At 35.6% G+C, this 13,818-nt stretch overlaps 1 protein-coding gene and 3 long non-coding RNA genes across 5 annotated transcripts in view; 2 read left to right on the forward strand and 2 right to left on the reverse strand.

Moving 5' to 3' along the window:
- LOC127964884 (NACHT, LRR and PYD domains-containing protein 12-like) overlaps positions 1-13,818 on the reverse strand; it is a 1,383,583-nt gene that overhangs the window by 118,015 nt on the left and 1,251,750 nt on the right. The gene's annotated exons all lie outside the window — the stretch shown is intronic.
- The window catches only part of LOC127964951 (uncharacterized), a 153,693-nt gene that overhangs the window by 42,197 nt on the left and 97,678 nt on the right, over positions 1-13,818 (forward strand). The window lies entirely within an intron of this gene.
- Positions 427-2,385, forward strand: LOC127964952 (uncharacterized). Of its 2 annotated transcripts, none has more exons than XR_008155173.1 (7): positions 427-759; positions 866-939; positions 1,067-1,164; positions 1,373-1,570; positions 1,671-1,757; positions 1,860-2,113; positions 2,255-2,385. It is a non-coding gene; the product is annotated as an uncharacterized LOC127964952 (long non-coding RNA). The 2 variants fall into 2 exon arrangements; XR_008155174.1 differs by having other exon boundaries at positions 1,067-1,158.
- LOC127964968 (uncharacterized) lies at positions 6,478-9,110 on the reverse strand. Its single transcript, XR_008155199.1, has 6 exons — positions 9,009-9,110; positions 8,603-8,725; positions 7,597-8,294; positions 6,789-7,439; positions 6,644-6,688; positions 6,478-6,560 (listed from the first exon to the last, which is right to left on the reverse strand). It is a non-coding gene; the product is annotated as an uncharacterized LOC127964968 (long non-coding RNA).

Raw genomic sequence — 13,818 nt, forward strand, 5'->3', positions numbered from 1 at the left:
GTAAGCATTGTCGTAGGCTATATATATCCTTATATTATTATTATATAGAACATTTGTATTAAACATGTTGTATTAAAGCCGATAAGTGATTGATTATTTCCCTCAGCAGAGACACTTCAGATGTGCACTGTTCACAATGATGGTTTTGAATGTCTTGATCTATTATTTGAAATCACTTCAAAAAAGTAAAATACCATTAATGCAACATGTGCAGCGCAAGTCTGGCAAATAGGCTACATTTAATTAATGGTGAGACATTTGTTTGGCTCTCAAAAATTATATAAAGATTTAGATTTTATGGCCAATGCATTGGTTATTGGCTTTCAGATACAAAGAATTATCGGTATCGACCAGAATTTTCATATTGGTGCATGCCATATATATATATATATATACATAACTGTTGTTGGTGTTTATACTTTTAGGGGGTTGGGGAAGCCGGAAGCTTTCACTTGTGGCACCTGCAGACTGTGGGTACACAGGCAGGCTTATCAAAACCTCCAAAATAGGGGAGAATTCTGTCATCTATATAGCTCCAGGACAAGATGAGCTCGATGTCACTCCCTTGCCACCATCATCAGAAGCAGTCCGAGATATGCCTAAAGCAATGTGCAAAAAATACTGTACCCACTTCAGATCCTCACAAATCACATTACGACTTGTTCTGATGTTGTTGTGGTCGAAGATGGAGATGAAAGTCAGGATGAAACTCTGCATGATCCACAAGATGTGGAAAGTGAAAAAAAGAGCAATGAACAGGTAAACTCTCTCGGTATTCTTGCATTTCTTGCTAAATGTAGTTGGTCAAATCCTGTCGTTGAGGCAAAAAAGTTTTTAAGAAATGGTTGGTTATTCTATATTATAGGCTTGCTGTCCTATTTGTCAAGAAGAAATGCCCCTTGACATCTTGGAAGTTCATGCCAGTGAATGTGGGGAAAGGTGTGCATGCCAAAGAGTATTACTTTTGGCATAAATAGAAAAATATTTATAAAAGTACAGTACTCTTTACCTCATATCAGAAGCAGAGTGTTAATTGTTGTTTTTTTCCCACTTTCCTAAATTTTAGACCTATGGATGATGAAAATAACAACACAACTGAGTTGTCATGTATGGATAATGAAGTGAACGACACTGCTGAGTTTTTATACGTGGATAATGGTACCGGTAATTGAATTTTTTTTTTTTGTACAGTGCAAAAGAGGATGACACTGGTTTTGACATAGTTCTGTTGCTGACATTATAAATAAGTCTTTATTTTTATAGTCTATCTTGAATTTATGGTAAACAAGTAGAGATGGAAAAAATATATACACGTCTATTGATGTGCAACAAAGCTCTTTTGATTTTGCATGATTGTTTATTTTTTTACCAGATTGGAAAACCCATCCGGATCCAAAAGTAGCTATGGCTTTGTACAGAAGGGAAATTCTCAGACTGCATGAGACAGGGAAACCTCTTTAAATGTGTATGGACTTGAGAACATGTGCTGAAGAACAGGAAAGGCAACTGATCAACTTCTACAAGCAAAGAAATGTAGAGTGGGCCTGTCCTGTCAAATGTCAACTTGAAGGTACAGCCTAGAGAAAATGAAACTGTGTATGCTATAAAATGTGCAGCTTATAGTGTATCCATGATGTCAGCTTTAATAACTGTATTTTCATTGATTTTAGGGGATGCTGCAGTTGGTGATGGAGTCACCAGACACTTTTTTTCTACAATTCTTGAAAAACTGAAGTATGGTTTCAGTTTGAACTTGGGTATGCAGTTAATTAGTTGCACTGAAAAATGAATTATTAACATTTTTTGAATTAGTTATTTTGATGGGATTTACTAAAGCTGATTTGCAATTGAATGAACAGGAAACACAGGAGTTACTTGCCTCTTTGAGGGACAGCCAGACCACTTGGTGCCCTCATCCTCACAATTCCTCATTGAAAGTGACCTCTTCCTAGTAGCGGGGAGAATGCTAGGTCATTCTTTTCTGCACGGCGGCCCATGTCTCGCAGGGCTCAGCAGAGCTTTTGTTCATGTTCTACTTCAAGGTTCTCAAGATACTGCCACTTTGCAACTGGAGGACTGCCCAGATGTTGACAAACGGGAGACCATCAACTTGGTGTGTGTGTGTGTGTGTGTGTGTGTGTGTGTGTGTGTGTTTATTTATTTATTTGAAAATGGTTTGGAAAATGGTTTGACCTATTTGGAATGTAATGTTGTTGCTGGTATTTATGTGTGTTACAAATATTTGTATTTTTAGCTCAGTGGACAGTCTCCATTGAATGAGGACCAGTCTAGTAAAGTCCTGGATCTTTGTTTGTCTTGGGATCTTCCTGGTCCAACAGAAGAAAACAGAAGGTGGCTTTACGAACGTCTGCTGTCACATGCGGTAACTAACATTTGTGGATAGTATCCACTACCCTCATTTCTATACATTTCAATTATATTTTGCACCTAATTTTAATTGAATACATGGTAATGCATTTTGTATTATGCTTCTAATGGCACTGTTACACAGGTGTAATAATAGTTTTTTACTAATTTACTGTTTAGATTGTGTGTGTGTGTGTGTATATATATATATGATCTTTTAATTTTTATCAAAAACCTTGTTAGTATGTTCTGTCTGTGTTGAAATTTTAATCATCTAAAAAGAAGAGTACGCCAAATCAAGCAACTGAAACGAGGACTGAAAGACACTTGTGTTTGGCCTCGTCTAACTGAGAGGAAGGATGTGGTATTCTTTCCCAAGGAATCGGAGGACTCATGCACTCCTGAGGTAAGGCTTTCTTCTCCAGAAGAGGACTACAAATAGTTTTTCCCTTAAACATGATATCAATAGCCATTTTTTGGCAAACATGAATACATGACTGTTTATAGACTCTCGTTCTGTTTCTTGTTTAGATGCTGCTTTCACACATCTCCTGTCCTAGAGAGAGTGATGACGAAGATGATGAAGAATACTCAGCTGATATAAAGGAACGGATCACAGGGTATTTAAAGCAGTTCATTGAGACAGGTATGTGCATTGTCAACATTCTTACACAGTTTTTTTTTTTAAACCGCAGTTGAAGTACAAGTGTAAAAAGCCTAATGTATGAAGCTAGTCTTCCATGTCTCGTTTTTTCTCAATGCTAATAATGGCTAGCAGGTGAGTGGAGGCAAGGCTTTTTTTTATCCTCAAACAGCAACATTACACACTAACTAAAGTTGAAAAAGTGGAAAAGCATAATAGGACCCCTTTAATATACTGTACAGTATATTCACATAGCTATGTGAGATAATGTGCTTGTTAATGATTGCTTATGAACTAGTTACATAAAGATTAACAGATTATTTACTGTAAATCAAAGTGCTTACAAATGTCATTAAACTTGGAATTTATATGATTATGCAATTTAAATAACATATTAATTCATAATCACAACCTATAAGGTCATTAATTTAATATGTTTGCTCATCTTTTGTTGTGGTGTGTATTGTTTTTTTTTTTTACCCATCATTAAATTATTGTTTTTGCTGTGCCCGATATGAAGTTGAAAATATTCATAATTTGTAAATGTTTATTATTAATCATTTACTACCTTTGTGTGTGTTGGACTTAACGCTAATGAAACAATACTTGTGTAAAGGGTGGTTAGTTAAGATTAGACTCCTTTACCAACCCTTAAAGCTACCCATACCAGCAAACCTGTCCCTAACCCGTATCCCACCTCAATAGCAGCTCGTGTGTTTGCAATAGAAGATGAACATAATAAGTACATTGTACATAATATTTTTGACGCAAGTAGTTTAAGACACCTAATATAAAGTGTGACTTGTTCATTCTTATATTCTTACATTTTTCTCTTAAACATCCAGATCACTCATAGCTACATTTCCTTTTTGCATTTGTACATTTGTAAATATAAAAAAGTGCATTACTGAATATATGTACTGGAGTTTGATGACATTTGTAGATTTTCAAGAATTTTTGTGTAAAATTGTGTCATTACTCACCCTCGTTCCACACCCATAAAACTGCAGTTCATATTCGAAACACAAATGAAGATGTTTTTGATGAAATCTGAAAGATTTCTGTGCCTCTGTTGACATCTATACAACTATCAATTAGATGCTTCAAAAAGTTTCTAGCGATCGTAAAACCAATCCAAGGAATAAAGCAGTTTAGTTCAAGGGCTTATAAAACCAGTTTGAATTCAGGGGTGAACGATCCTTTTAACAAGCACATCTCATATTTATAGCTATGTATGTTCTCAGGATTTGATCATTATATAATGCTTATTAAGGATTTATTAAAGTTATTATAAAATGCTACCCCATCTTTAAACCCTCTGAAATTCCATTATATGAATCTAATCACAAATATCACAAGGGAAAGACTAGAGTTTGATTTTCTGAAGGAGTAAACAATAAGACAATTATAATTTTAGGGTGAAATTCTATAATTTCTGTTATTTCAGCATCCAGCATGGACTTAAAAACCTTCTGAAGTTCTGGGTCGGATGGGAGCAGATGGAGGAAAATATGGCTGTGGAAATTGTGAAAAGTGATCTCCCAAAATCCTCTAGCTGCTTCTGTGTTCTCCGGCTCCAAGGGCACTACAACAGTTTCCAGTCCTTCAACAAGGACTTGATGATGTGCATTGGCACTTGCAAGTATGGTTTTGGCCATGTGTAATTTTTAGACACATGTTACATTTGTTACACAGTGATACACACTTTTATGCTGTTACTGCACTTAGGACCAATGCTTTGTTCAAACCCAGCTTACAGGTTTTTTTCTTTTTCATTTTTGGGATTGCTTTGTACATGATGCTTGTTGATCATGTTGCTATTTTTTTGATACTATGCTATAAGATATAGTACGTTAAGTAATTGGTTAATGTTCTGTACACGCAGTCACTTATACGGTCAACTTGTATCGTTCCACAATGGTTTTTTTCATGCATGGGCTCATGCAGTGCTATAGACATTGTTGTTCCATAGCTTGTCGGAATTTGCTAAATACCATTAAGTACTTTATTCTTTTAAAGTATTAGAATTTATGCAAAATGTATATTTAAACATGTTCAATGGAAGTACAGATATTCAAAATAAGTCTATTCTTGAATAAAAAAATCCATAATCCACTGTGCTTATGACTAACTGATGGAAGTGTCAAATTAAACAAGTACAAATTAAACAAAAACAACATTCTTACATACAGGTTTTTTTTATTCAGATACTTTAACGTATTGAGTACAAATATTAATTCTTTCTTAATTGCTTCTGCTAGAAGTCTGCCTCTTTAAGGCTAAAGATGACAATCACATTTATTCCATAATCGATTGGCAAAAATGAAGTGCAGCTAGATAGATGTCCCAGCCAAAAGTCTGTGAAGGTCCTTTGGGCTCAACATTTTCTCTGAGTGCTTCTATTTGCTCATCAGTCAGGGGACATTGGGTTTGAGGCACAACAACGCTGGAATGTGCATCAACATCAGTCCACTACTCTCCCAGTCTATCTGTGGTGTGCTGAATCCCTTCAAACAATAACACAGCATTTTATGTCACAAATGAGATACCAATTACAGTTCTGAACACAGAATAAAGTTTCATCAATACAGTATAAAAATGTAATATCTTGTATTGAATACAGTGTGATTACTCAGAAGTTTTTACTGTCAAAATCCACAAACATAGCTCTATGTCAGGCTCAGGTACAGCATTGCGGACACTTCCCATCACCCACAGCTGGTTAGGAGACATATTACCCTCTGTGCGTATTGGGTGATTGTCCCAGGTGTTTCGGAATAGGTTGAGATCATCTTGAAGCCGTGGGAGAAATACACAGTGGCAACAGAACAGATGAGTAAGGTCAGAAATATTAAGGTGGCCACCTTCTTCCAAAGCATGCAGAACATCGTAGTAGACATTTGTCACTGATGACCAGACGTCTCTCCACAACCTCTCTATACTGAAAAGAAAAGTAATATGTCAGTTAAATCTAACATTTTTAGGCAGATGTTATGTACTGGTTGATAAATCATAAAGTGGGTAATAATAATAAAATTGATTTTCAACAAAAAACTATTTAACTCACCGCTGATTGTGGACGCTCTTTCCTGAAATAAAGCTTCCTCTTTCTGTCTCACGAACTGTGAACATCAGGCGAGCCACGTCCACATTTTCAACACCCTGATCTCCTCGTACCCTAAGAACATGGATGTTTAAGCACTGAGATTGAAACGCATTTCTCAGAAATGTTAAATTATTCAATGCAAAATTCATAGACATAAGCTCCAGTTTTACAGCTTAAGCTAGTGCTAGACTAAAATACATTTTGAGCTGTTAAAACTGAAAGCAACTTTTACTGGAATATCATAACATATGTCAGCGCCACTGTTTGGTCTTAAGAGTGTCGATCATTTCATTTATTGAACTTGAACTGAACTGAATATCATGAGGAGATCTTACTCTAGATCAGGTACTACCTGAGAGGGAAGCCAAATGTCTTCGCTGCTTCTTGAAAAATATCCAAGGTGGTTTTAGCAAGGTTATTAGATGAAGCTCCAAGGTACATTATCTATTAAACAGAGGAAATTATTTGCCGGATGATTAGTGAATAGAATATAGAGAAGTCACAAAATAGTTAATAGTGGGCACTACCTTGCGTGAAAAGCCATCCACACCCCAAAGATGACTATATTGTAGCTGTAACAAAAATATCATGCAAATGTTTTAAAAATGCACTCCGAGCTCTGGAAAGGACTGCAACATGCAATAATGGAGTAAACAAGCCTGACAAACTTACCGAATCCGTTTATAGTTGGTGTCAATGTGCATTATTGACCTAGGACCTGACACTGAATGTGTCCTTCGTACCACGCAGCCCAACTGTGCCCTTCAGGACATGACTCCCACTGTATCTGCCCTGACCCGGTCGAACTGCTCTTGGTGTCCTTTACAGCTGCTCTCATCATTCTGTATCCACACTGAGGCATGTGTTGCTTTACATCTGTCACACAATCATCTAACTCTTCGTCCGTGAGAGTGCTATATCGCGCCCGAATGGAGAGGTTACATTCAGCCATTCGTCTGAAAACTGCGCGTGCACTTACTCCAAGCATGCAAGCAATGGTTGGAACAGAAAAGTTCATGTCCAGGAGATTGGTGATGTAGTCTGGTGAGATTAGAAGACGTGGTCGTCCCATCGACCCTGACTCCTGCAGAATAGTCGAAGTGCGCGTCTCCCCGTCTGACAGGTTTAGTCGAACTAGTCTGACAGTTCTGTGATGCCCTCGAAAATATCAGCTGGGATGGTAACTAAATTGGTCAAAGCACTTAAAAAGACTAATTCTTGAGAGCAGATAAACTCCAGGTAGTCCATGTCAAGGGGTAGGCGTCCAACAGCATTTTCCAAGCGTGAACGGAGTCTTTCCAAAACATAATCCAAAAGCAAATGCTAAAGGGAAATTATAATAGCATGTTAAATACCTCAGTATTGCTGGCCAGATAAATGAAATAAAAAATTACATCCTTAAAATGAACAAACACTTCACTAAAACACACTTTAAAAAAATTATTACTTTAAACACTTGATGTAGGCCTAATCAACTCACCGCTCGGTCCATTTCGTCAAATGATGTTTTATGAAGGCCTCTCGTGACGGTTTCGTTGATGCTTGTTAAGACAAAGTAGCGCTTGCACCCCCTGCCGGTGAAGACGATTTACAGCAGATGAGATTGTGATCGGTAATCTACTGATTTTCCTGTTGTTCCCGGATGTGAAACGGTGAATTTACTGTCAAATTTGAACCACTGAATTTGTGGAAGCGAATTTGTAAAGCGAAATAAAATGGACTGAAACTTGCCTGTTGAATATTATAGGTTGTATTTTTAAATAGATCGAATATTTTGGAAGTGAAATCTGAAAGTTGAATATGAATTCTTGAATTTTTGGTTATGAAAATCAGTTTGAAATGTTTTTAATTGAAATATTCATGTCTTAAATATACAACCATGTTGAATTTCAGTCCATAATTATGTAAGACTTGTATAATTGTACATCTTGAAATGTACAAGAGACTGTTGTCCACAAGACCATCGAAGCAGACGGGAAGGTAGCTGTGGTCATGTACTAGAACAGGAATGTCAGCAAACGTGGATGGAAGATCTTCTCCTCATATCTGACAGGTTTGAAGAGGTGTTGAGGACAGATGGTAGGGACTCATCCTGCGCCGTCACATTGCCTCTGTTTAACATCAGCTTCCTAAAGATCTACTTTAACTGGACGACATTAGGGTTGTTATTCCAGCCACCTTAAAAAAGAAACACAAGATATACGAGTATAGTACACAGATATTAAATCCATGCTTTAAAATGTTTTATGCTTTTAAAAAAAGACAAATTAGAACTAGGCACCCCTGAATGATCTTTCTACATAAGTTAAGTTGAATGACATTATCACACAATTCAGACTGTACCAGTGGTGATCAATTCTGAACAGATTCGGTCAAGACGTTTGGAGTGTCTTAAATATGATGTAATAAACAACACATTATATAACTTTCAGAAACTAAAACTAAAGTGACATTTAATCACATATTGATATATCACTCTTATACACCTTGAATTATTGTTGGTCAGTGATACACAGACCCTTTGAAGATGAGCTGGAAAGTTAAAAATGTTTGGCACAACAGCATCTTTAATCTGGACATTCAGCCCCGTTCTGTCAAAGTCCTCGCTCCTGAAGAAAAGAAACATTCTGTGATTGTGGAAACAAACTTGTAAAAAGCTTTGGGTCAACAACAATCTTGTAATACTATTATGTCATAGCCTCGCTGTTCCTGAACTTAAAACAGTGACAGGGACATCAGATATTTCATTGTTTCTCATGACAATGGAAAACCTGTAAAAAGCTGCAGATGAGAGTCTACGAATAAGTATAATGCACCAAAAACATCTAACCCTGATGTGTGGATTGAAGAGAAAGGAGGAGAGTCAGATGGACAGAATCACAGATACTACACCTGACAATGTCTTCCTTTCATCACATGTTAGGATCCTGTGTACCACATGCTACGATTCTTTCAGAAAGCTCAAGCAAGGCTGTAGTGTCTGCAGTCTCAATCTAAAGAAATAAAAACCAGGAGTAACACACTCATACACTACACAGATGTATCTACAAATCTGAATTGAGTTGAATTAGGACTGAGTATTGACACAAATATTTATATTATATTATATGTATGTGGTACATAGCAGCTTAGTTGCTACTACATTATTATAATATTGAAGATTCAAATTAAATTTATATAGAAACACTTAAATTGTAAACAAGGATCATTTCATTAAATTAAAGTTACAAAACTATTTTTACATAAGTTTAAAAAAAATGTAAAGATGTATTAAATATAGATTAAACATTACAATGAATGTAATATGGTGTATTTATTTATCAAAATGCTCCTCTCCAGAAGAGAGAGTGCTCCAATCGTGTCGTCACAACATGCGTCTCGTTTCTGTGTCTCTCTAAAGTAACAGCATGATGCAGACCAGTGAAGTCTTCCCATCTGTCCACAGGAATGATGACCTGGAGGATACAGCACTCAGGAAAACCAGCTCCTGAACACAGATCAATTGTAAGAAGTCCACATCCACAGACATCTGTGAAAGAGCGTGCTCCAAACGTGACTGAAGTCTCCCTCATATCTGCTCTAGAAGTATCTGTACCTGTACAAATAAAGACAGAAGTTCGCTCGGGAAAAGGAGCAGAAATGACACGACTAAAATAGTTCATACTCATGAGCTACTTCTTTTGCAAAGCTGACACTTGGTCGCTCATTGTTGTAATTTATTATAAATATGCACATTTATTCACACACAACAAAATAATAACACATTAAAGAATTATACGTTATTTGTGCTGTTTGTTTAAACTTCATTCACAAATGATTTTGACAATTAAGCTTAACAAACTTAACTATGGTTTTAAAAGTTAAAAAGTAAAAAACAGAAACTACATAATTAAACTCTGGTCACCACAAATTAACTATATATTTTTATGACTTTGTATTTAACATAAATTAGTCAAAACATTGTAAGTTCCCAATTATAAGTGTTTCACTGAACAGAAAGAGCAAAGAATCAATCCTCAAAGTCAAGAACATTATCATTGACTTCAGTCTAGCAAGAGTTCAAGCTCTCTCAAAAACTCTGATTATAATCACTGAAGCTGTTCACACTGTCAAATTAATCTCTTACTTACATTGTGTGCACAGCTCTACATTGTTGTTCATGAAGAGAGAATTCACCAGAGAACAGCAAGCGTGCGTTCTGCCTCATATCTTCTTTTCTTTGGTAAATCTCATTCAAGCTCCACTTGGTTCAGAAATCTGAGGTGTCTGTCTGAAATCTGGTTCCGGGAGCAGCAGTATTTCGGCGGGGTCCCTCTGGTCTAGTTCTCCGAGTACGTGTCCAGTAGAGCCGTGTGTTCATCCGTCCCTGGAGTTATGACGCTCACACCTCGTCCAGACTGAAGACAGAAGAACCTGTGGATTATAATCAGTGATAGTGTCTACACTGAATGTGAAATCTCCAACAGCAAACGGATTCCTGTTCTATTTCTGACAGAGTCCGAGCTCTTTACAGGACGCTTTGTCACTTCAAGCTGTTGCGTCCCGTATAGACACGGTGATGCTACTTTTACACCAAATATACTTTAAAACAAACACCAGAGACCGCTTAGAGTTACATGCGATATTGGTATACACTTTTCTAAAGTCAGTAGCATTTGAGGAGAAAGACTTGCAGTCATAAAACAATTGTAATGTGTTCATCTAGGGTGTCAGCTACAATGCACACCTAATACATTTTTATTATATATTAAAATAAATGATCAATAATTTAGGTAAAAACGAGGCCCGTTTATCACTTTCAGAAACATTCCTGTGAATTTTTTTTTTTTTTTCACGTTCCCTTATGAAAATTACCCATGGTTTTAACAATAACACCACAAATCATCCTTCTTTTAGCCATGGTAACTGCAAATTAACCATGGTTTTGTTATTTCAAATAATAATTTAAGTATTAATATACTGTAATATTTTTTTTTTTTTATTTTGTTGTTGGTATAAAAACAGACCAAAGCCATCAATAGCCTTTAAAATGACTTAAAATGCATTATATATGAAAAAAATGAGGCAATAATGATAAACCATGGTTCTATAATAGTAAAACTGCTTAATTTAATTGTGCATGATTTCTGAATGCTTGAGACTATAAATAAATTAGAGTCATAATAAAGTTATAGCCATAGGTTAATGTCGAGAGCTACAATTTTTGTAATTTGGAAATAATAAAATTTATTCATTTACTTTTTATTTGATTAAAGTTATATTTTCACCCGTATAGTAGGTGTTTTTTTCCATCATCATATTTGAGGAAGGGGGGCACAACAATACAATCCTGCTTAGGGCACACATTTGGCCAGCAGCGGACCTGAAAATACATGTCTATAACACTTTGCCTTAAAAAAATCCATTATGTTAAATTTCAAATGTTAAATATTCAGTAAAAAAAAAAATCAATATCAATATCCAATTGAAAACTGTTTTAAATCCCATATAATATACATTTTTCTTAAATTACACTTGTTTATAATTCAAATGTACACAATTCAAATTCAATCAGTTTTGTCATAAAATAAGTTCAATACAATCCAACTGTTTGCATTTAGGGATGTCAATTTTTGATGATTGATCGTCTTTAAAATTAAAGATCAATTAATAGATAACCTTAATGCTGTGAAATGCATCTGCAGTGGTATTATTATATGTGCAAAAGTCACTCAAAAAAAAAAAAAAAAAAACCTTTCTCACCTGAATTAAAGTGGTTTTAGTCTGAATGAAATGCTAGTAGCAGGAGTGTAAAATGAATAGATGTGATTATGATAATTTGATAAAATGAAGATAGCACGCCGTTTGCACAAAAGTGTTCTAATAAGCCACATTAATAGAAACTCTCTTTGAAACTCCTTCTGCTCTCTCGGACAAATAAGGATTTCTCACACTCTGCTGCTCTGTGTTTTTTTTTTTTTATTGAACAAACATAGCAGCAAATACAGTTTCATCTACAAAAACAAAAAATAAAATAATTATCAACAGTAGACAAAGAGCAAGTAAAGTAAAAAGCAAGTAAAATAAATAAGAGTAAAACAAAATAATAACAAAAAAAAATAAAAATACATTTACAAAATAATGATAATTGAGCCAGGGGTAATATATCCTTTAAATAAATTCAAGAGAGACAGAGATGCCTCGAGTCCCTTTTGTTTACATTATAAAAAAGCATAAATATTATACTTTGTGCATAATGTAACTGATTTTAAAGCTTTGGCATTGTTGGAAGAAGATATAGTACTCAAGTAATATTTAAAGGGGGGGTGAAATGCTCGTTTTCACTCAATATCCTGTTAATCTTGAGTACCTATAGAGTAGTACTGCATCCTTCATAACTCCAAAAAGTATTTAGTTTTATTATATTCATAAGAGAAAGATAGTCTGTACCGATTTTTCCCGGAAAAACACGAGCGCCTGGAGGCGTGACGTGTGGGCGGAGCTAAAGAATCACGAGCACGAACAGGCTTATGCGTTAAGAGCATGTGGAGGCTGTGACATTACCGAAAGAAATAAGCGATGTGCAATCCGAAATGCAGGGAACAAACACAAACACTTGCACAACTCCGTTGATGCTCTGTAAAAATAAACTCCATCCACTGGTCCCTTAATGCTGTTTTTTCTTTGGTAATCTGTGCAGGGTTGTCTTGCCCTGGCAACCAAAAACACACTTCTTTTGTGACATTTGGCGACGCTCTCGCTCTGATCAGTGAAGTCTGTTGTGCTCTCAGTGCTCTGCTATACGGGAGCGTGCGCTCTTCCGGCAGAAGTGCCTCAGGACCCATATAAGGAAATTCCGCTCCATCTAACGTCACACAGAGCCATACTCGAAAAAAACTTTCCGAAACTTGTGACAAACCGGAAGGAGTATTTTTGGAACAGAAATACTCCTTCAAACCTACACTGTAAAAAATGTGGAGTAGGATTTACTTGAAAAAAGCTTGCTAAGTTTTTTCACTCAGAAAATTGTAGTAAATTTACAAACATTTGCTAAGTAAAAGCCTAAACATAATTATTAGTAGGTTTAATTATACATTTTTAAGTTAGGTTTACTTGAAATTCCCAGTTAATTTTGGTGACTCTTTGTTTCTAAATTTTACATTGTGTAGCCTAATGCTTATTACTGAAAAAAAGCATACAACTGTATTTTTCTTTTGCAAATTTTGCACTCATATATTTTAAGTACAACTTAAACATTGAATTTAATAAAATCTGTGAGTTTATGCAATTTACTTTAACAAGGTAACACTGGTAAATCACCGTGCTATTAAAGCATTTGGTTCACTTGCAAACATGCAAGTAAGCATGTAGACAGGCTGTTATCATTTTAAGATGATATGCCCACTCAATAAAATTAATAGCCACCTGAACACAGAGACCTCAATACTTGGTACACCACACACAATGACGGTAACAATCAGTGAATAGTGTTTGAGTATCAATGGGTCATTTTGAATAGAAAATAAACTCCAGGTGTCACAAAACAGTATGTTACTAAAACAAACAACAACTAACAACTAAAATAAACAACTAACAACAAAAGCAACCATAAAACAGTGTACATTTTTAATTATTCATGCCCCATTGCTTGATGGGAAATATGGGATCATAACTTTGATATTTACTTAAAGAATCCTTGTAAACATAACAAACGGTTCCTAGT

The sequence above is a fragment of the Carassius gibelio genome, chromosome B9 (genome assembly GCF_023724105.1).
Source record: "Carassius gibelio isolate Cgi1373 ecotype wild population from Czech Republic chromosome B9, carGib1.2-hapl.c, whole genome shotgun sequence".
Lineage (NCBI taxonomy): Eukaryota > Metazoa > Chordata > Actinopteri > Cypriniformes > Cyprinidae > Carassius > Carassius gibelio.